Here is a 20,536-nt window from a genome sequence, read left to right as displayed (position 1 = left end):
CTGATCAATTGGTTTTGCTTATCCTTTATGGGAACCACTGCCAAATTTTTTTGTACCTGCTTGATTGTATTTGATGGTATTATTTTATATATGATTGCTGCTCAATTAAAATTGCTGCTAAATTGAACTTTGTTGTTTATTGAATTAGACATATAGAACGTCATTCATAACAGTGGGGAAGTGATAGGGACAAAGTCTGATTGATTGTCAGCCATAAAAGGTCTTGATTTTCATATCTATTCCGACAGCGTTAGAAGGTGCTCGGGGTCAATATCAATTGGACATTGCTGATATCAATCTATAAACAGGAAAAAAAATTAAACAGGACAAAGCAATTCTCTCTTCATTGCTTTCAATACAGTATATTCACTTTGAATACACTTCTGAAATCTGTCAAATTAACCAGAGAACAATAAAAAACTTAAATTATTATCAGGGGTTTTTATAGTGTGGGTGTTTTAAACAAATGTTTCTGAGCTTTTCTCACTGAATTCCTGAAAAGTTCAAGAAAGAAGAGGCCTTTGGAGTAGGAAAATTCATCATCGACCTCCAAGTGGCTGAGGATCCATCCCCATCAGAGCAGCAAGGAACAGAAATGGGCACAGCTTTGTGGCTGCCCCAGCTTTGGGATGGGCCCTGGGCCTGCAGAAGGAGCAGTCTCTTGAGGGCCCCAAGGCCGGGGCTCTTGTGCTGGCCTGGGCACATGGGATGGCAGCAGGGGCTGCAGAGCTCTCAGTACCTGAGCCAGAGGGGAGCAGGGCAGTCAGGGAGCCTCCTTTGGCCTTGGCCCAGCACCTTCCCCCATGGCTGGGGCTGAGTCCTGTGTGAGCTGCAGCTGCTGCTGTGCCCTTGGCAGGGGCTGAGGGCATGGGGCCAGCGGCCAGTGCAGCCTGAGCAGAGCTGTGGGGCCAGAGCCAGCTGGGCTGGGCTGGGGAGAGGCCCTTGGTGCTGCCCAGAGCTCAGGGCAGCTGGCAGAGCTTGCAGGGAGCTGGGCTGGGCTCAGAGAGCCTGCCCCAGAAGCCATCCGTGTCCATCTCAGCCTAGCTGAGCGTGCAGGGGCAGGACTCAGCCCAGGCCTTGTGGGGCAGGGCCAGCGCCTGTGCAAGGCATTGAAAAGAGGCAAGTGCCCCAGAGAGGAGGCTGCTCTGTGCCCTTGGGGGCATGCACAGAGCAGGGAGGGGGCCCAGGACATTTGTCAGTGCCAGCCTCTATCCCCAGCCCTTGGCAGCCCTGGCTGCTGAGCCCAGCTTTGGCCTGGGCTAAGTTTGGCTGTGGCCCAGCTCCATCCTCCTGTGGGGCTCAGGGCCTGTTCCCGGCCATGGCCAGCCCTGGCCGGCCTCTCTGCTGGCCCAGAAGCCGGCAGAGCCCGGGGCAGGGCTGTCTGTGCAGGCCCACAGGTGCCAGGGGCTCTGCAGGAGCTGGCAGAGGCTGCCCAGCAGGGAGGCCATGGGGCACAGAGCCCCAAGGCTGCCGTGGGCAGCACGGCACAGGGGCCGTTCCCAGCCGCAATGCTCCTGGCCTGGGCTGGGCCTGCACAGGGGCTGGGCCACCATGGCTGGGCCAGCACAGGGCCTCCAAGGGGCCACGCAGCCGCTGCCGGGGCTGACAGCAAGGCCAGGCACACACAAGCAATTGCTGAGCATGGCCTGCGCTGGCCAGGGCTGACTGTGCCACAGGCAGAGCTCAGCTGCCCTTGGGGGCTGCAGGAACAGTCAGGAGCCCAAAGAGCCTCCATGGCTGTGCTGCAGACCAAGGCTGGAGCAGGGAAATGCAGGGCTGCTGCGGCATGGGGAGGGCATTGAATTCCAGCATACACCTCAGCTCTCTGATGATCCCGGCACCATGCTGGGCTCTGTTTCAGACTGCAGCAGAGCAGATGTTGATGGGACAGGAGCCCTGCAGGGCTGTCAGGGACCTGCAGCTTGCAAGGTACTCTGCTGTTCCTCAGGTGCTCTTGGAGAGATCCAATCCCAGCTGGGCACCTCAGGGCACAAGTGGCACTGCCTGTTCATGGGCACACAGCTGTTGTCTGCCTGGAAAGGGGCACAGGTTTTAATACTTGTACATTTCATAATATACAAGGAAATCTTTATTATCTGGGTCATTTGAGTACTTTTAAGAAATGGCAGAGTTTTCCCTCCAGGAAAAGAAATTTCCTAATTCTACTGGATTCTTCTGCTTATGGCAAGAGGAGAAATATGGATCTTCCCCTCTATCTTTGCCACAAACATCATTCACTCTAATATTTCATGACTCCCTCCTTTACGTGTTTCCAGCTCTCCTTTTGAAATGGCCATGTCTAAGGACATCTCTTCATTTAGAGCAGCTGGATCCTTGTCCTTCGCATTGCTCCCAAAAGTCTTCCTCCAGATGCTCTCTGCTGATTCCAATGTATCGTCCTTGATTGGCTTCATGATTTGAGCATCAGGGAATTGCCCAATCTTTCAGAAGTTTAAATACCTCCTTAGTCAGCATCTTAGTTGTAGTTTTATCTTTTCTATCACCTCTTTTTATGTCTTTGTCTAAAATCCTTCCTGTATGGCAATCCATTGTGGATGGTGGACATGTCAGATGTTGCTGGGATGTCACAAGAAAATGAATGAAGGCTTTTGATGTTTATTAAATTTTATCATGTTCACATTTTTTGTTTTCCATGAAGAGAAACCTTCCTGTGCCTCTAGTCTCACCAGTTCCTGGTCCCTCCAAGGACACAAACCTGATGAGTTGTGGTTCCTACTCCAGGGGCTGCACTTGGATCTCCCTCCATAGCCAGAGCAGAGCTCCCTTGTCCCAGAAAGTGCCTGGCAATGCAGGGATGAAGGAAACAGGACAGGCTGTGGGGATCAGGGGCAGGGCAGGGCCAGGGAGAAGAATGACTTTTGCATTTGATGGATCTGTGCCTTCCCTTGGCTTTGTTGGCTGACAAGAAATGAACATCCCTCTGTGTCTCGGGCAGCTCCTTCTCCAAGGAAAGCAGATGGGACTTGGAGCCAAGGAGCTGAAAACTGCATGTGCAGCCTGGGCTGGAGGGAGCTGAGATTTGCACAAGGCTGCTCTGAGTGCCAGGGTTTGGATGGTGGAAATGGTGGGGTGGAGGTAGGGACAGAGTCTGATTGATTGTCAGCCATGAAAGGTCTTGATTTTCATATCTATTCAAAATGCATGGGGGAGCACTTGGATTCAGTGCCAATTGGAGATTGCATATATCAGTTTATTAAGAGGAAAAAATCTAAACAGGACCTAAAAAAATCTTTTCTCACTGTCTTTTTAAATAGAATATATTCAGTTTGAATAGGCTTCTGAAATCAGTCTAATTAGCCACAAACAATTTGAAATCTGAAATAAAATTATTCCCAGAGGCTTGGCTTGTTAAAGTGCTGGGACACTGAATTCCTGCACTGAAGAGCTGAAGGCTGAACAAGCCTCTGGAGCAGTGAAATCCAGCAGCAGCCTCCAAGTTGCTGAGGATGTCAGCAGCCCCCACTGAGGTCATCCCTGCCCAGAGACCGTGGGGGAATGGGCAGACAAGGAGAGCGTCCCTGGGGCTGGGCCAGCAGAACTCAGAGGCAGCAGTGGCTCCAGCTGGGCAATGGAGTGTAGAATGTGGCTGGGAAAGCCCTGCCTGGGCTGTGCCAAGCAGGACAGAAAAACCCTGACCCCCATCCACTATAAAATTCTCTCATGGAGACATTTAAAAGGAATTGCAATTGTTTGTGTCCTCTGAGTTGGATGTACTAGAGAAATACCATCAAGAGATTCTTAGGAGCTCAAAGCAGCCTTTACTGGCAACTCTAGAAGATCAGAGAAACTTCGGCAAAAGATTTAATATGACATTCAATCAACAAAAAACATTTCTGAAAGCATTAACTTGGCCATTCCACTTGACAAACTCTAAGCCTGATCAATTTTAAGTTAATCAAAATTTGCCAGAGGAGGGAAATAGAAGTAGACATAGAAAGAGAGAAAAATAAGATTTAAGAAGCACACACACAGCTACCAACTCCTGGATTCCGGCAGTGTTCAGACAGAAATTCCAAGAGGATGTAGGGTCAAGATGTGTCCTTGTCTCATGGTCAGCCTTCAATACCCCTTGGTCTTCCTGGGTCTTTCTCCCAGGGGGGACTTGGGCTCATTTGGTCACTCAGGAGCTGGGCTGGGGGCTCCAGAGGTGGCTGTGGAGCATTGCCTGTGCTGTGCCAGAGACTGGCAGCCACTGCTGGGCTGGGATAGAGGCTCTGGGAGGATTGGGGTTGCAGGGCAGGGCAGTACTGGGGTTCCAGGGCAGGGCAAGTTTGGATCTGCCCCTTCCTCCCCCACACATAAAATGTTTCGTGCCAACAATCTCCTCCAGTCTGTCACAATAGGGAATGTTGTCGGTGGAACCCAAATTTGGCCATGGGCACCTGGCCGAGGACAATTCTTTTCACTAGGATGGAAAGCACGGAGCCCCAGTGTTTCAGAAGCAGATTAGAAGAGACCTTCAACATGCCAAGGTCAGCTGGAGAAGTCAGGTCATCTCTGGGATGCCAAACCAGCCAGACCTGTTCCATGTTCTCTTGGATTTATGGTGCCCCATAGTGTCACAATGGCACCTTGGTTCCATGGGGCCCAGCAGTATCCTAATGGTGCTTTGATTCCATGGGGTCCAGCAGTGTCACAATGGACCCTTTTTTCAATGGGGACTCACAATGTCACAATGGCCCCCAGGTTTCAAAAAGCCTTGCAGGGTCACAATGGTCCCAGCGATTCCATGTAGCCTTGCAGTGCCCCCATGGTTTCCGTGCTTCCATAGGCCTTACAATGTCAAGTCACTCCTCTGTTCCATCAGCCCTGCAATGTCACAATGGACATTTGGACCCTGGGGGTTTGCAGTGTCACAATGGTCTCCTTTAGCTCCACAATATCAAAACCGACCATTGATTCCAGGAAGCCCCACAATGTCACAATGGCCCTTTGGTTCCATGAGCCCTGCATTGTCACAAAGGCCTCTTGGTTTCACAAGGCCCCACAGTATCACAATGGTCCTCTTGGTTCTGTGAGGACCCCCAGGGTCACAATGGTCTCACTGGTTCCATGAGGCCTCACAATGTCACAATGATTTGCTTATTCCATGGGGCCTCATAGTGTCACAATGATCTCCATGATCCCATGACTCCTCTTAGTGTCACAATGGCCCCGTGGTTACATGACAACCAAAAGTATCATAATGGTCTCCACATTTCCATGAGTCCCCATGGTGTCAAAATGGACCCTTGGTTTGATGGGGCCTCACAGTATCACAATGATCCCTACATTCCATGGAGCCACACAGCGTCAGTACGGTCCCCTTGGTGCCATGAGGACCAGCAATGTCATAGTGCTCTCTATGATTGAGTGAAACCCCAAAATGTCACGGTGGATCCTTGGTTTCACAAGGACCCACAGTATCACAATGGTCCCTTGGTCTCACAGGGCCCCACAGTGTCACCATGGTCCCTTGCTTCCATGGGCCCTGTGCTGCTGCATTCCCCCCTCCCCTTCTCAGGCCGCCCTGCCAGCTCAGAAATGCTCCTTGGGCCTCGGCCTTGGCCAACAGCCCCTGGGCTCAGCTCCTCTGCAGCTCAGCACAAACACTGTCTGCACCAGGCACTGCTGCTGCCCAGCCAGCTCCTGGTTGCTGTAGGAGCAGCCCTGGGAACTGGTTTTGTTCCCTCAGTGGCACAACATCCCTGTTCTAACAGTGCCAAAGAAAGCTGTTGATGCCAAGTGTGGCCAGGATGAACCATTGCTGTGACTGCAGCCCCTCTCTTGGGGCCCTACAAACAGCGCTGCAAAAGGAGCCCCTTGGAGCTCTCCTGGGCCAGCGACTCCCTCTGAGTGGGGCCTCTCCCAGCTGGGAACTCTCCCGTTTGCTGCACTCGGGGATCCTGAACAACGAGGGAGCCTGGGCCGATCCCCCCACTCCTCCAGGCTCAACCCTTCACCCACTGGGGAGATGCCAAAGCATCCACAGGGAGCATTTCCTGGCCTCAGGGGAATTTCTCACAGGTGCCTTGCACTGACTCTTTGTGTCTGTGTGCACACAGGAGTGCCTGTGCTGGGGAAATGTGGCAGAAATGCTGCTCTCGGAGGGGCTGGACTGCCTTGGATAGCTGAGTCAAGTCAGGCCTGTAGGTGAGGTCAAGTCACAACGTCTAAGCTAAATTAATTGCTTCTAAGCGTTGCTCTTTTGCTAATTTGTTAGGTTTAATTTACGTTATTAGCTAAGATGACTATTGTTACATGTTATTCCGCTGTTAAATTATTTAGTCATAGGCTATAAATGAGGTTAAAGACTGTTAAGTGTTGTTCTTTTGCTAAATTCTGAAGTTTACGGTAGAAGTTAAGGTTAAGGTATAAGTGAAGTCCTTAAGTTTGAGCTCTGTTCAGCTTTTAGATCATATTCCTTTTATCCTTGTCCTCACTGTCCTTGTGTCTCACACACACATACACAGGGACAGTTCTTGGTTCATTTCTGCTTTATTTGCCTGGATTTGGTTTGGTTTTGTTGTTGCTTTGTTCCCCCGGCGTGCCTGAAGTGTCCAGTCAGGAGCAGAGTGACTCTTGCCAAGGAACTTTGTGGTGCTGTCCCTTAATATTAAATTGAGTTTTTGCTCATCCCTTGCTGGGGATTTTTTCAACACTCTCAAGCCCTTATTCGTAGCAGGGTGAAGGAATCCTGGCCCAGGCTCTGGCATTCGGGGACATAGGTACACTGTCAGGGGGTCTCTGTCCCCCTATCCTACCCCCCAGGGCCCTGGACCCCATCCCCGTGTCAGGCTCTGGGGTCGATCTTGTGGAACATCCTCTGGGGGAGGCTGCGGCACCGGGGGCAGGGGGACCCAGGGGGACAGGGGACCCTGCTGTGCACAAGCAGGGTTGGACTGCTCTGAGGGAACTGTGAGGGGGGCTGGGGCAGAGTGACCTCCCCAGTGACCTCACAGTGCCTCCTGTGATGTCACACAGCCCTCTGTGATGTCACACAGCACCTTTGTGATGCCACAGCCCTCATTATGATGTCACAGTTAATCTTGTGATATTACACATCCTACCCTGGTATGTCACACAGCCATTCTATGATGTCACAACCCCTCTGTGATGTCACACAGATACCCTGTGATGGCAGAATCCATTCTATGATGTCCAGACTATGATGTCACAGAGCCTATTCTATGATGTCACAGGCAACTCAGTGATGACAGACACAACTGCTCTGTGATGTCACAGCCTGCTCTGTGACGTCACAAAGCCCCTTCATGATATCATAGGGCCAGTGCTGGAATATCAGTCTGTGATATCATAAAGCTGCACTGTGATGTCACAGAAGATTTGGTGATGTCACAATGTCACCATGTGATGTCACAGTCTGTTCTATGACATCACAGCTGGCTCTATGATGTTACTCAGCCACCCAGGGATGTCACAACCCACTCTCTGATGTCACAGAGCCACCTTCCATGATGGCAGAGGCTACTCCATGGCCTCACAGCCTACTCTATGACATTGCACACAGCTCTGTGATGTCACAACACCCTCAGTGATGTCATAAAACCTCTCTGTGATACCATACTGCCACTCTGTAATGTCACAGCACACACTGTGACCTCACAGCCTGCTCTATGATGTCATACAGCCATACCATGAAGTCACAGCCTGCTCTGTGATGTCACAGAATCCCCTCTATGATGCTGTAGCTGCCCAATGACCTCACACAACAAACTCTGTGATGTCATAGCCCAACCTGTGACCTCACCCAGCCCACTCTGTGATGTCACACAGCCTCTTTCTGACATCACAGCTGCTCTGTGCCTCTAGGACACAGCCACAGAGGTGCCGCTGTGACACAGCGCTCTCTGGGACATCCCCCAGCCCCTGCCAGTGCTGAGCCCCTGTCAGCTCTGGCTGTGCCCTGCTGGTGTCCCTGAGCTGCCCTGGCAGTGCCCCAGCCCTGCTGGGCTGTGCACAGGAGCTGCTCCTGGCCAGAGCTGTCTCTCTGCAGTGCTGCCCTTGCCAGGAGCTGCCTCTGGGCCAGGAGCCCGGCCCAGCTCAGCAGCACAGACACAGCAGCAGGACTTTAATGACCCTCTGGGGCTTTGGTGCTCTTTGCATCAGACTCAGTCCCTCGCAGTCTGCTCAAAAAGCTTCTCAGGGACTCAAAATCAAAGTCCAAACTTTCTTTAACTTTAAATGGGTCCCACTGAGGGACACAACTCATGTGAAAGTGTCCCCAGGTTTCAGGTAGAGCAGAACACTGGAGGCAGTGATGACAGGTGGGGACAAGCAAAGGAAAGGTGCTGAGCAAACCTGGATGTGTTTCAGGAATGCAAAGGCCCAAGGCCTGAGCCCCAGCCCCTTGCAAGGCAGATCCTGTCCCTCCCTCATTGCTCAGGGCTCTTCCCGGGATGGGCACTGGCATGTGGGGATGTGCAATGCCAAGGGCAGGACCATGGGGCGGCCCCTGCCAGGCTGCTGAGCAGGGACAAGGAGGCCATGAGGCCCCAGGCCTGCAAGGGTCACTTGTCTCCTGCTCCTGGCTCAGGCCCAGGGCCAGCAGCCATGGCCAAAGGGCTGCCCAAGTTGGCTCTGTCAGGGCCTTGCAGCTGCTGCCCATCCCTGTGCCCTGTGCAGCCCAGGTTGTCCTACGGTGTCCCTGCCCTGTGCCTCTGTCCCTGCAGCCTGTTGTCACCCCCCGGCTGCCCCACCTGGCTGGCCTCTTCCTTTGCTGACAGCTCTGCCTCCTGCCTGCCTCTGCCTGCCCACATAAAGCCTTGGGCTGCTCCAGGCTTCTCCTGGAGGACGTGTTGCACCACAGCCCTGCCCCGGGAGAGAAATTCCTTTCTCATGGCGTTCAGACTGGGCCTCCCCAGCTGCCCTTGGTGCCATTGTTGCCTTCTCATGCTTATATCCTATATGAAGAAAAGCTCCGGCCTCTCTGACACCACCCTCCAATCCCTCCCAGGCTACTACTGTTCTGTCCTCAGTCTCCACACTTCTGAGCCCAGAGCCACCACCTTCTACCTGCTGGTTATGTGATGAGGCCTCCAAACCCCATCTTGAGAGATTTCTGGGTCCTCTCCAAAGTCTGTGCAAATGGAAAAATAGTGGTCAAAGTTACGTTCTCCCAAATCTTGCAGTGACAGAACAAGGCTCAATATCTCTGAACTAAATGAGAGTGGATTTACTTTTGTTAAAAGGAGGAAATATTTTTCAATTATGAGAATGGCACAAAACTGCAACTGTTTTTTCCAGAGAAGCGGATGCCCATCTCAGGAATTATCCAAGAGCGGGAGCTTTGTGCAGCCTGACCCAGTGAAACACCCTCATCCCCAAGGACAGAATTCCTCTTGTGTGGGTTCTCTGATGTGCTGGGTGCCCTCACAACGCTTGTGGCCAGAATGTCTGCTGAGGGCAGCCAGGCTGCTGAAGGGGCAGGGACCTCACAGCCATCACCATGGCAGCCCTGTGCCCTGGGCCTGGCTCTCCCCTTTCCTCTGCCCCTGCCTTGTCTCTGCTGGCATGAAGAGTTTTGTCATTCATATCTTGTGCCCAAGGTGCTGGGGCCAATGGCTTCCCAGGCAGGCTCCTGGAGCAGAAGTGGCTTTTCAGAGCCCAGGCAGAAATGAGCCCTGAGGCAGCAGCTCTGCAGTGCTGGCCACCAGGCCGGGCTGCCAAGGGAGGCTTCTGGCCATGGCCTGCAAGCAGCTGCTGCTGCCAAGGTGCCTTTGGTGCCTCAGGCTCTGCCTGGCACAGCTCCCAGCACGGCACTCTGCCCTTGTGCCCAAGCCCTTCCCTGTGCTGGGGCTGGCCTGGGGCTTTTCCTGCAGCGGGACCTGCCCTGCTCCTGGCACAGGAAAGGCAGTTCCTGCTGGAGCAGGAGGCTCTGCCTGCAATGGGCTCCAACAACTCCAGCCAGGCCCTGTTTGCAAAGCCCCCAGTGGGAAATGAAGGAGGAGGGTCATGTTGCTTTTGGGGTGAATAATGCTGAAAGCAGACTTCTCCATCCCAAAATCCTGAGAGGGAGAGGAAGCTGTGGCAGGGATGGAATAATTCACAGAGAAAGGAACAACCAAGGGACAGCACTGAGAGCTTTGCAGAGCTGCTGAGCTGCCCCAGCCTGGGCACATCTGACTGACAGGGCAGCACTTCAGACTAGAGAAGCCCCGTCCCAGATTTTAACAGCAGCGTCTCCTGACATTTCCCTGCTTGGGGGTGTGGTGATTCCTCCCTACCATGGGGACACCCCTCAAGGTCACTGTTCCAGGCTGAGCCAAAGGAATTTGCCCACAATCATTAGTCTTGGGGAGTGACATTAATCTCTCTTAAATAACTGGTTTTGCTTTAACACAGTTGCTTTGAAATCATTTCCAAGTACTCTATACAATATAATATGTTATAGCTCTTATATATTGGTGTAAATATTTCTGATTAAGATAATTTTGTCTCATCACTGCTATAATAGATATTTATATAATATCTCAGGTTTGCCATCCTTAATCCTGTGAAACAAATTCTATAAAGGTGGTTTGACCCTGGCACAATGCCAGTGCTCCCATGAAAGGTATATTTGCAAAATGGTTACTGTGAGATGGGACTCGGAAACAGAACAAAGCAGGCTCCAACTTGGGAATGGAGCGGAAAAAAAACCAAAAACCAACACTTTATTAATCTACAACATAGAGACAAAAGGGGAAAAAAGGAAAAAAAGAAATTACACACGACAATCCACAATGGAACACTTCCAAAACACTCTTCCTCCTTCCACCTTTCTAACACTCAATCCTCTCTAACACTCACTTCTCAGTCCAATATCATCTCTCACACAACCTCCCCCAGTTCATCAGGAGAGAGGAGTCTCCCTCTTGCACCATGGGCCTCCCCAGGAAACACAGTTGGAACCTCCTGTGCTTCCGTGTCACACGTGGCAGCCGCCCGGAGAGAATCTGCCGTGGTGACCATCTTCCTTCCATGGCCAGTGCTCTCACCACCGGCCATGGATCCAAACTGCTTCTTAGGTCTTTTTAAGAATGCTTTACTCAGTTTGAAGAAGTGGCAGCCTCTCACTATTTGGGACACCTGTCCCCCCCTTATTTCACCCCTTGGGGCCGAAGGGCCTTGTGAAACAGAGATCTTTCTCCTCTGAAGGCAGAGGGCTCCACCACACCCTCCTCATCAGTCTCTGTTCCCTCTATTTCTTCTTACAACAGCTTTGTCACTTTTGGTTTTTGGCCAACCGCCTCCCCCAAGGTACAGTCTCTACATTACAGGAAGAAATTGGTTCTGTCCCGTGGCCATGTAAGAGAAAAGTCTAGCCCAAAATCCCACTCCATCATCTCCTCCATCTACGGCGCTTCTCATCTGCTGGCATTTCTTTATTCACTCAAACCTTCTTCTCATTTGCTCATCCTTCGTTCCCTCTCAATTCTCAGCTAGGGAGGATCAGTGTTTTTACAGCTTCCATTGTTTCAGTACCAAAGGGGTTAAAACCTCAGCCATGGTCTGCCTGCGGCTGGGCACCTTGCCCCCCGGTTTTCTCCTGGCCATGGTGATGGCACAAGATATCAAATTTCAAGCCAGCACAGTCTCTATCACTCTCTCCCGGGGGGGGCTGCCCAAATATCCCAGATCTCCTCCACCCTGCACCTTGCAGGGCTCTGGCCTCCCTCCCCACAGGCCACATGGCCTCCCCTGCCCCACCCAGACACAGCTGGACAGGGGAGAGGTCAGATCAACTCACTGCCGGACACAAAAGAGAGAGTCCCTCTTGGAATCTTCTGCTTTTAACCCCTGTGTGTTCTCAGAGGCATATCCAGGTCCCCAGTGGCCACACCTGGTGCCAGTTTTCAAATCTGGGCACTGACTGGTTTGACTACAACTTTCCCAGAAAGTCACTTCCTGGTCAAACCACAACAGATGCCTTTGATGAATTTGTTGATTCTTTACCCCAATTTTCTGTGTTTTAAAAGGTGGAAGATAAATCAAAAGATAATTAGAGGCAAATTAAAAGGAACACCATCTAATTCCCACAGTGCATCACTGGGAATGGGGGTCATCAGGGCTCTGACCAGTCCTCTGATGGGGATGGAGTTGGAGCAGTGCATGAAGCTCTTCCTGCAGTTGTGGCTCTCACAGGGCTTCCCTTACCGGTGCCTCCATTGGTGTCGAGTAAAGAATGAGTGGTCTGAGAAGCTCTTCCCACACTGGGGACACTCGTAGGGCCTCTCCCCAGTGTGGATGCACTGGTGGGTGATGAGGGTGGAGTTGTGCTTGAAGCCCTTTCCACAGTCAGGGCAGCGGAAGGGCCTCTCCTCTGAGTGAATCCGCTCATGCAGGAGGAAAGTGGAACTGGTCCAAGACCTCTTCTGGCACTCGGGACACTCGTAGGGCCTCTCCCCAGTGTGGATCCTCTGGTGGCGGATCAGGTTGAATCTGCTTCTCTTCCCACACTCCAAGCACTCGTAAAGCCTCTCCCTGTCATGAAGCTGCTCATGGACCACCATCTCTGAGCTCTGGTTGCATCTCTGGATGCCTTCCCAGCCTAGGGTGGGTCTTTTCTCCTCAGAGCACTCTGCGCTGGGTTTGCAGCCCCTCCTCCTGTGGGATCTCTGGGGCTTTTCCTCCCCCTTGGATTCCTGCCCCGTGGAGCTGCTCAGAACAGCCACTTCCATGAGGTTCTGCCCTGGGATTTGTCCTGCCTGGTCTCCATCCTCAGCTCCTTGTCTGTGGGAGGAAGGACAAGGTGTGGACGGGATTTGCCTCTGTGCCAGAGGGAAGGGGAAGCAGATTCCTTCCCAGTGCATCCCTGGCAGGACAGCATCCGCAATGGGGTTTGTCCTGCAGCCGGGGGCCATGCTGGGCTGGGAGATGGAGCAGGAGAGAGGGGAAAGGGGCACTGACTTCCTCCCCACCTGCCTGAGTGTCCTGGGGCATCTTCCTCTTCCTCGCAGCCTCCTCCTCCATCTGGCCAAGGTTTGGGAATGGGAAATCCTGGTTTGGGGAAAAACAAGGTGTGAATGCCTTTGGTCGGGGATTCCTCTCGCCCAAGTCTATCTCTAGAGGACACCTGATGTCCATAAAAACCTCCAAAAATCAAGAGTGAATCAAAAAAAGCCACCAGGAGTGTCCCATTTCCAGTCTCATCCCTCTGGGGTTCCGGTCATCCCCTGTCTCAGGACTGCTGGGGATCCCATGGATCCTGGGGATCCCCCTTCTCCAGGATCCTGCTTCAACATGCTGGGGGGTTTTGGGGTCCCCATCTCCAGCCTCCACCCTATCCAGCCACTTTGGGCTCCCTTCTCTCCCCACCGCCCTGTCCTGGTTTAGGGCAAATTTGGGAAAAAACCTCCAAAGCAGTTTCCACTAGAAAGCAAATTCAAACAGCTCCTCCCACAGCTGGTTCGGGAAAAGATTTCCTTGGAGAAAAGTGGAAAAATGTTGTTTATTTTACAGACAAAGCATTCACCATCCAGCAAGAAATTAACAATATTAAACAATAAAACCTCTTGCTGCTCCAAAGGAGATGAGAAACTCAGCAAGTCGCCCTGTGGGCTGTAGTTTCGCTCACTCAGTCTCCTATCAGTCTCTTATGAGTCCCTCCAGCACTGGAAATGCCTCAGCCCAGTTTCGGCCCCGTGGCCACAGGCCACAGAGAGCTGCCTGTGCTCTCTGGGTGTTCAGTCCAGAGCAGGTTTAAGCAGCTCCAAAGAAAAAGGAAAACCACAGTCCAGGAAACTTCTCTGCCTCAGCGAGCTAAAAACTAACTAAATGCAAAGGAGAGCTCTGTCCTGCTGTCTGCCTGTCCACAGACAACTGATACCTTAGGTTTTAAGTTTTTCTGTTCTGTTTTGGTGTGCAGCTTTTAGCTTTATATTGAGTGTTACTGGGATCTTTTCACAGGGTGGTGAAGACAAAACAATCCCATTCTAGCTGGAGACTCAAGGACAATCTCTTCAAACTTCAGGCCCAAAGCATAAACAACATGAAAAGAGGAGGGCAGGAAAGAAAGCAAGGAGGATGAAACTTCATCATTTGAAGGTATTAATTGGGCAGTTAACTCCTAAATGCTAATGAACTAAAACTTATAAAAATGTGAGATCTCATGACTGAGCCCTCTTTTGCTCCCATCTTGGAGCCATCCGGGCAGAGCCAGGACTGAGGCTCCAGTAGTGCCAGGGTGTGACCTTTTAAAGCACTTCAATAAAAATCCACTTTATTCCTCTTAACTCCCTCTAGCCTCTGTTCAGCTCCTTAAGATATCACAACAGTCCAGGAGCTGGCATGTGGAGGAGGGAGTGCAGTTTCTGAAAACAAACTGCAGCTTCTTCCTCCCCCCCTTTGCTCTCAGAACCAGCCTTAGAGGTGCAGAAATCATTTCTGGGCTAAACAGAGCAAAGGGGGTACGAGCATCATGAAGTCACCCCAGGACGTGCCCCTGTCAGGGTCAGGGGGTCCCATCCCCGCCTCATCTCCGGGCTGCCGGGGGTCCCCCGGCTCCGGTATCGCCCCTTCCCCTCTCCCTGTCCCGGGGCTCCCACGTTCCACAGCCCCGGCTCTCACGGGGATCCCCAAAACCAATGTCCTGCCCTGTCGGTACCGGGCCATCCCCACGTGGGCCCCCAGGACCCTCCCAAGGGGCGATCATAGCTCCTCTCCCCCCAAAAAAGCTGCTCTAGGGAGCCCGGAGATATCCGGGGCTCGAGTCCGGGATCTGCCGGCTCTGAACACTCTCCAAAAAAATCCTCCTGGAGATCCCTCGGTAGAGCCAGGGCGAGCTCAGCCTCCCCCCTCAGCTGCGGCTCGGGGCTGGGGGCGATGCTCCCGGGGCAGGGGGTGCTGCAGGCTCAGCGTGCGGGCGCTGCGAGCGCCGGGATTCTCCCGCTCCTCCTCCTCTCCCTCCTCTTCCTCCCTGCAGTTCCTCCCCTCCCAGCCCGGGGCTCCCTTTCCCACCCCCTGCCCCGGCTGCTGGGTGGGGGGAGCCCCCGATCGGCCCCAGGGGTGGGCAGGGGGCTCGGGGACCCCCCCGGGGCAAATCTGTCCCCCCGGCCTGAGCCGAAATTCCGCTCCGGGGCTGCTGCGGATCCACCTGGCACCCAGTGAGTCATCGGCCAGAAAAGCTCTGGTTGGCTGGAATTGTTGAGCGTGTCCTCTGATTGGCTGGAATTGTGAAAGGCGCTGCGCCCTGGGGGTGTCCCTGGGAGCTGCGGAGCCGGGGCCGGAGCCTTTTCCTATTTCTTTCTATCCCTCCGAGACCACCTACCTATTTCTTTCTGTCTCTCTGTCATTCCCATTTTTTGTTCAGTTCAATCCATGCTCAATACAATTCTTAGGTTGCGCTCCCACGGTCTCATTCGCACCTTCACTGGGGCAGAGGCGTCTCTCCTTCATGGGATCCCAACCTGCGGGTCCTTTCCCACCGCAATCGTTCCGGGATTCTGTCAGGGACTCGCTCCCCTCCTCCCCTCTGCATCCAGCCGGGAATGTGCTGGAAAATGTCCAGCAAAGCCACCTTTGCTGTGTGCTCCGGGAGCCCACAGAGCTGCAGGACCTTGTCCCCTGGCCCTGCACAGCTCCTTGCAGGGCACGGCAGGAGCAGCACCCTGGGAGCCTCGGGAATGCCCCTCGGGGATCCATGGCACACACTCCCAGGGGCTGCAATTCCAGTTCCCAGCGAGGAAAAGATGTTCCTGACCTCAAAGGCAAAGCTCTCCACAAGGAGCCAAAAGCCAAGTGGAGCAAGATCCTACAGTGACATTTCACTGCCAGACTTGATAACTTCACCCATGGTTGTTGTAGCTCCTGGACTGGGAATTAAATCAGGGCAGGGTCTTTGGTGGGAGCTGCCCTGGGTCAAGAGAGACACTGAGAGAGAAACAGAGCAGGCAAAGAGAGGCAGGAGAGAAAGGAGGACACAAACAAAATCAGCTGAGAAGGTGACACTCTGAAAACCACCTTCCGTTTTTCACAGAGGCAGCTCCTGGCAAGGGCAGCGCTGCAGAGAGACAGCTCTGGCCAGGAGCAGCTCCTGTGAACAGCCCAGCAGGGCTGGGGCACTGCCAGGGCAGCTCAGGGACACCAGCAGGGCACAGCCAGAGCTGACAGGGGCTCAGCACTGGCAGGGGCTGGGGGATGTCCCAGAGAGCGCTGTGTCACAGCGGCACCTCTGTGGCTGTGTCCTAGAGGCACAGAGCAGCTGTGATGTCAGCAAGGGTCTGTGTGACAGCACAAAGTGGTCTGTGTGAGGTCACAGGTTGGGCTATGACATCACAGAGTTTGTTGTGTGAGGTCATTGAGTAGCAACAGCATCACAGAGGGGATTCTGTGTGACATCATAGAGCAGGCTGTGATGTGAAAGTGTGTGCTGTGACATTACAGAGTGGCAGTATGTCATCACAGAGAGGATTGTGTGACATCACGGAGGGTGTTGTGACATCACAGAGCTGTGTGCAACATCATAGAGTAGGGTGTGAGGCCATGGAGTAGCCTCTGCCATCATGGAAGGTGACTCTGTGACATCAGAGAGTGGGTTGTGACATCACCGCGTGACAGACTAACATCATAGAGCCAGCTGTGACATCACAGAACAGACGGTGACATCACATGGTGAGTTTGTGACATCACCAAATCTTCTGTGACATCACAGTGCAGATTCATAATATCACAGAATGGTATCCCAGCACTGGCCCCTTGATATCATGAAGCTGCTTTGTGACATCACAGAGCAGGCTGTGACATCACAGAGCACTTGTGTGTTATCACTGAGTTGCCTGTGACATCATAGAGTAGGCTCTGTGACATCATAGGCTGGACATCATAGAATGGATTCTGCCATCACAGGGTATCTGTGTGACATCAGAGAGGGGTTTTGACATCACAAAATGGCTGTGTGACATCCCCGGGTAGGTTGTGTAATATCACTACAATAACTGTGACATCGTAATGTGGGCTGTGACATCACAAATGGGCTGCGTGACGTCACAGGGGCTTTGTGACATCACAGGAGCTGTGAGAGGTCACAGGGGCTGTGTGAGGGCACTGGGGAGGTCACTCTGCCCCAGCCCCCCTCACAGTTCCCCCAGAGAAGTCCAACCCTGCTCGTGCACAGCGGGGTCCCCTGTCCCCCCGGGTCCCCCCGCCCCCGGTGCCGCAGCCTCCCCCAGAGGATGTTCCACGAGATCGACCCCAGAGCCTGACACGGGGACGGGGGGCCGGGGCCCTGGGGGTGGGACAGAGGGACAGGGACCCCCCAGCAGCGTCCCCGTGTCCCCCAGGGCCAGAGCCTGGGCCAGGGCTCCCTCACCCTGTTACGAACGAGGGCTTGAGAGCACTGAAAAAATCCCCAGCAAGGGATCAGCAACAACCAGATTTAAAAATAAGGGATAGCACCAAAAAGTTCCTTGGCAAGAGTCACTCTTGACTGGACACTTCAGGCACACCAAGGAAACAAAGCAACAACAAAACCATACAAAATCCAGACAATCAAACCAGAAATAAACCAAGACCTGACCATGTGTGTGTGTGTGGTGTGTGTGTGGACACAAGGACAGTGAGGGCAAGGACAAAAGGAATACGGCCTAAAAGCTGAATAGGACTAAACAGAGCTCAAGCTTAACAGGACTTAACTTATACCTTAACCTTAACTGATACCTTAAACTTCACAATGAAGCAAAAGAACAGCACTTAACAGTATTTAACCTAACTTATAACCAATGACTTATCAATTTAAAAGAGGAATAACATGTAACAATATTTAACTTAGCTAATAACTTATATTAAATGTAACAACTTAGCAAAAGAACAACTCTTAGCAGCATTTAATTTCACTTACAGCTTATGATTTAACCTCACTTACGGGACTGACTGACTCAGTTATCCAAGGCACTCCAACCCCTCTGAGAGCAGCATTTCTGCCACATTTCCCCAGCACAGGCACTCCTGTGTGCACACAGACACAAAGAGTCAGTGCAAGGCACCTGTGAGAAATTCCCCTGAGGGCAGGAAATGCTCCCTGTGGATGCTTTGGCATCTCCCCAGCGGGTGAAGGGTTGAGCCTGGAGGAGTGGGGGGATCGGCCCAGGCTCCCTCGTTGTTCAGGATCCCCGAGTGCAGCAAACGGGCGAGTTCCCGGCTGGGAGAGGCCCCACTCAGAGGGAGTCGCTGGCCCAGGAGAGCTCCAAGGGGCTCCTTTTGCAGCGCTGTTTGTAGGGCCCCGAGAGAGGGGCTGCAGTCACAGCAATGGTTCATCCTGGCCACACTTGGCATCAACAGCTTTCTTTGGCACTGTGAGAACAGGGATGTTGTGCCACTGAGGGAACAAAACCAGTTCCCAGGGTGCTCCTCCAGCAAGCAGGAGCTGGTTGGGCAGCAGCAGTGCCTGGAGCAGACAGTGTTTGTGCTGAGCTGCAGAGGAGCTGAGCCCAGGGGCTGTTGGCCAAGGCCGAGGCCCAAGGAGCATTTCTGAGCTGGCAGGGCGGCCTGAGAAGGGGAGGGGGGAATGCAGCAGCACAGGGCCCATGGAAGCAAGGGACCATGGTGACACTGTGGGGCCCTGTGAGACCAAGGGACCATGGTGACACTGTGGGGCCCTGTGAGACCAAGGGATCATTGTGACACTGTGGGGTCCTGTGAGACCAAGTGACTATTGTGACACTATGGGGGATCATGGAAAATTGTGGAGATAATTGTGACGTTGCAAGGCCTCATGGAACCATGGAGACACCATTAAGACACTTCACAGGCTCATGGAACCAGGGGGCCATTGTGACACTGTGAGGGGACTCATGGGATCATGGAGACCATTGTGACACCATGAGGGCCCATGGAATAAGCAAAGCTTTGTGACGCTGTGAGGCCTCATGGAACCAGTGAGACTATTGTGACCCTGGGGGTCCCCACAGAACCAATAGGACCATTGTGGTACTGTGGGGCTTTGTGAAACCAAGAGGCCTTTGTAACACTGCAGGGCTGCATGGAACCAAAGCTCCAGGGTGACACTGGAGCCTTATGTCATCAGAGGTCCATTGTCACACTGTGGAGCTAATGGAGACTATTGTGACACTTCAAACTCCCAGGATCCAGAGGTCCATGTGACATTGCAGGGCTCATGGAACCAAGGGAACATGGAACAGGTTTGGCTGGTTTGGCCTCACAGGGGCTGCCAGACAGCTGATCTTGGCAGGTTAAGGGTCTCTTCTCAAGTGCTTTTCAAATACTGGGGCTCTGTGCTTTCCTTCCTATGGAAAAGAACTGTCCTTCTTCTCCAGGCACCCATGCCCAGAATTGGGATTTCACCTCCAAATTTCCTTATATCCAGGGAATGTTCCCATTGGAATATTGCCAGGACAAATCTTGCTGGCAGTGATTTCTCATCTGTCCCCAAAACACTGGGGAAGGATCTGTGCTCTTCTTCCGATGGGAAAGAACTCTCCTGCTTCTCCAGGCCCCAGTGGCTGAGAGGCTTCCACCTCCAAAATTCCTAAAATTCAAAGACTGCTCCCAGACAAAATCTGCCATTCCTGACAAGTCTGGATGGCCTTGGCCAGGTGAAGGCAGGCTCTCACCTGCCTTCTAAACACTGGGGCTCTGTGCTTTCCTTCCTATGGAAAAGAACTGTCCTTCTTGTCCAGGTGCCCATGGCCAGAGTCAGGATTTCACCTCCAACATTCCCTACTGTGACAGACTGAAGGAGATTATTGGCTCAAAACATTTCATTTGAAGCAGAGGAAGGGGCAGGTCCAGCCTTGCCCTGCCCTGGAACCTCAGCACTCCCCTGCTCTGCAACCCCAATGCCCCCAGAGGCTCTATCCCAGCCCAGCAGTGGCTGCCAGTCCCTGGCACAGCACAGGCAATGCTCCACAGCCACCTCTGGAGCCCCCAACCCAGCCCAGCTCTTAATGTCTTTTTGGGAGGTCTGGGCATGTAGAAGAATGAGCGCCTTGAGGGCTGACCCTGTTTGGACAAGCCGCTCCTCATCCCCAGCCTCACCATGTCTGGGATGCTTGGCTCCTCCCTCTGGGCGGAGCACCTCACAGTGGGATGATGTAATTTTTATCAGTCCTGCAGTTACACTCAATGGCCCATTAACAAAAGATATCTCCTTGGAGGGAGGATTGATTTGTTGAAGAGATAAAGAAAACTTCCCAATTAGCAGAAGATAACTGCCCTACCTCTGACAGATGACAAATACAATACATGCATTGTCTTTCAATCCAGAACAGGATTTCAAATTAAGAGAATGTAACTTAACATGGCTCAAATCTAACAATAATGAAGTTCAACTTTGCTTAATCTTATCAACCCTGAATCTACATTAAATTAAACATCACAGAATCAAAAATTAGTATAATTAGAAGTTATACATACAACAAAATTTAACTTATTCTGATGCTATTAATGGAAATAAGGTACTGAAAAAGTTGAACAATCTGGGATTGAAATAACAGCATGATGGATTTACTGGAGGGATTAAAAAGATGTAATAAGTGTGTCATATTTTTATGTAATTTAGTTTTGAGAGAAGCCCATG

General features: G+C 52.4%; 1 pseudogene; it reads right to left on the bottom strand.

Annotated features, from left to right (window-relative positions):
* LOC135305589 (zinc finger protein 850-like) overlaps positions 1-20,536 on the bottom strand; it is a 652,086-nt pseudogene that overhangs the window by 136,151 nt on the left and 495,399 nt on the right.

The sequence above is a fragment of the Passer domesticus genome, chromosome 8 (assembly GCF_036417665.1).
Source record: "Passer domesticus isolate bPasDom1 chromosome 8, bPasDom1.hap1, whole genome shotgun sequence".
Taxonomy (NCBI): Eukaryota; Metazoa; Chordata; class Aves; order Passeriformes; family Passeridae; genus Passer; species Passer domesticus.
The sequence above is the reverse complement of the archived record's forward strand: the minus strand, read 5'-3'. Positions and strand labels throughout refer to the sequence as shown.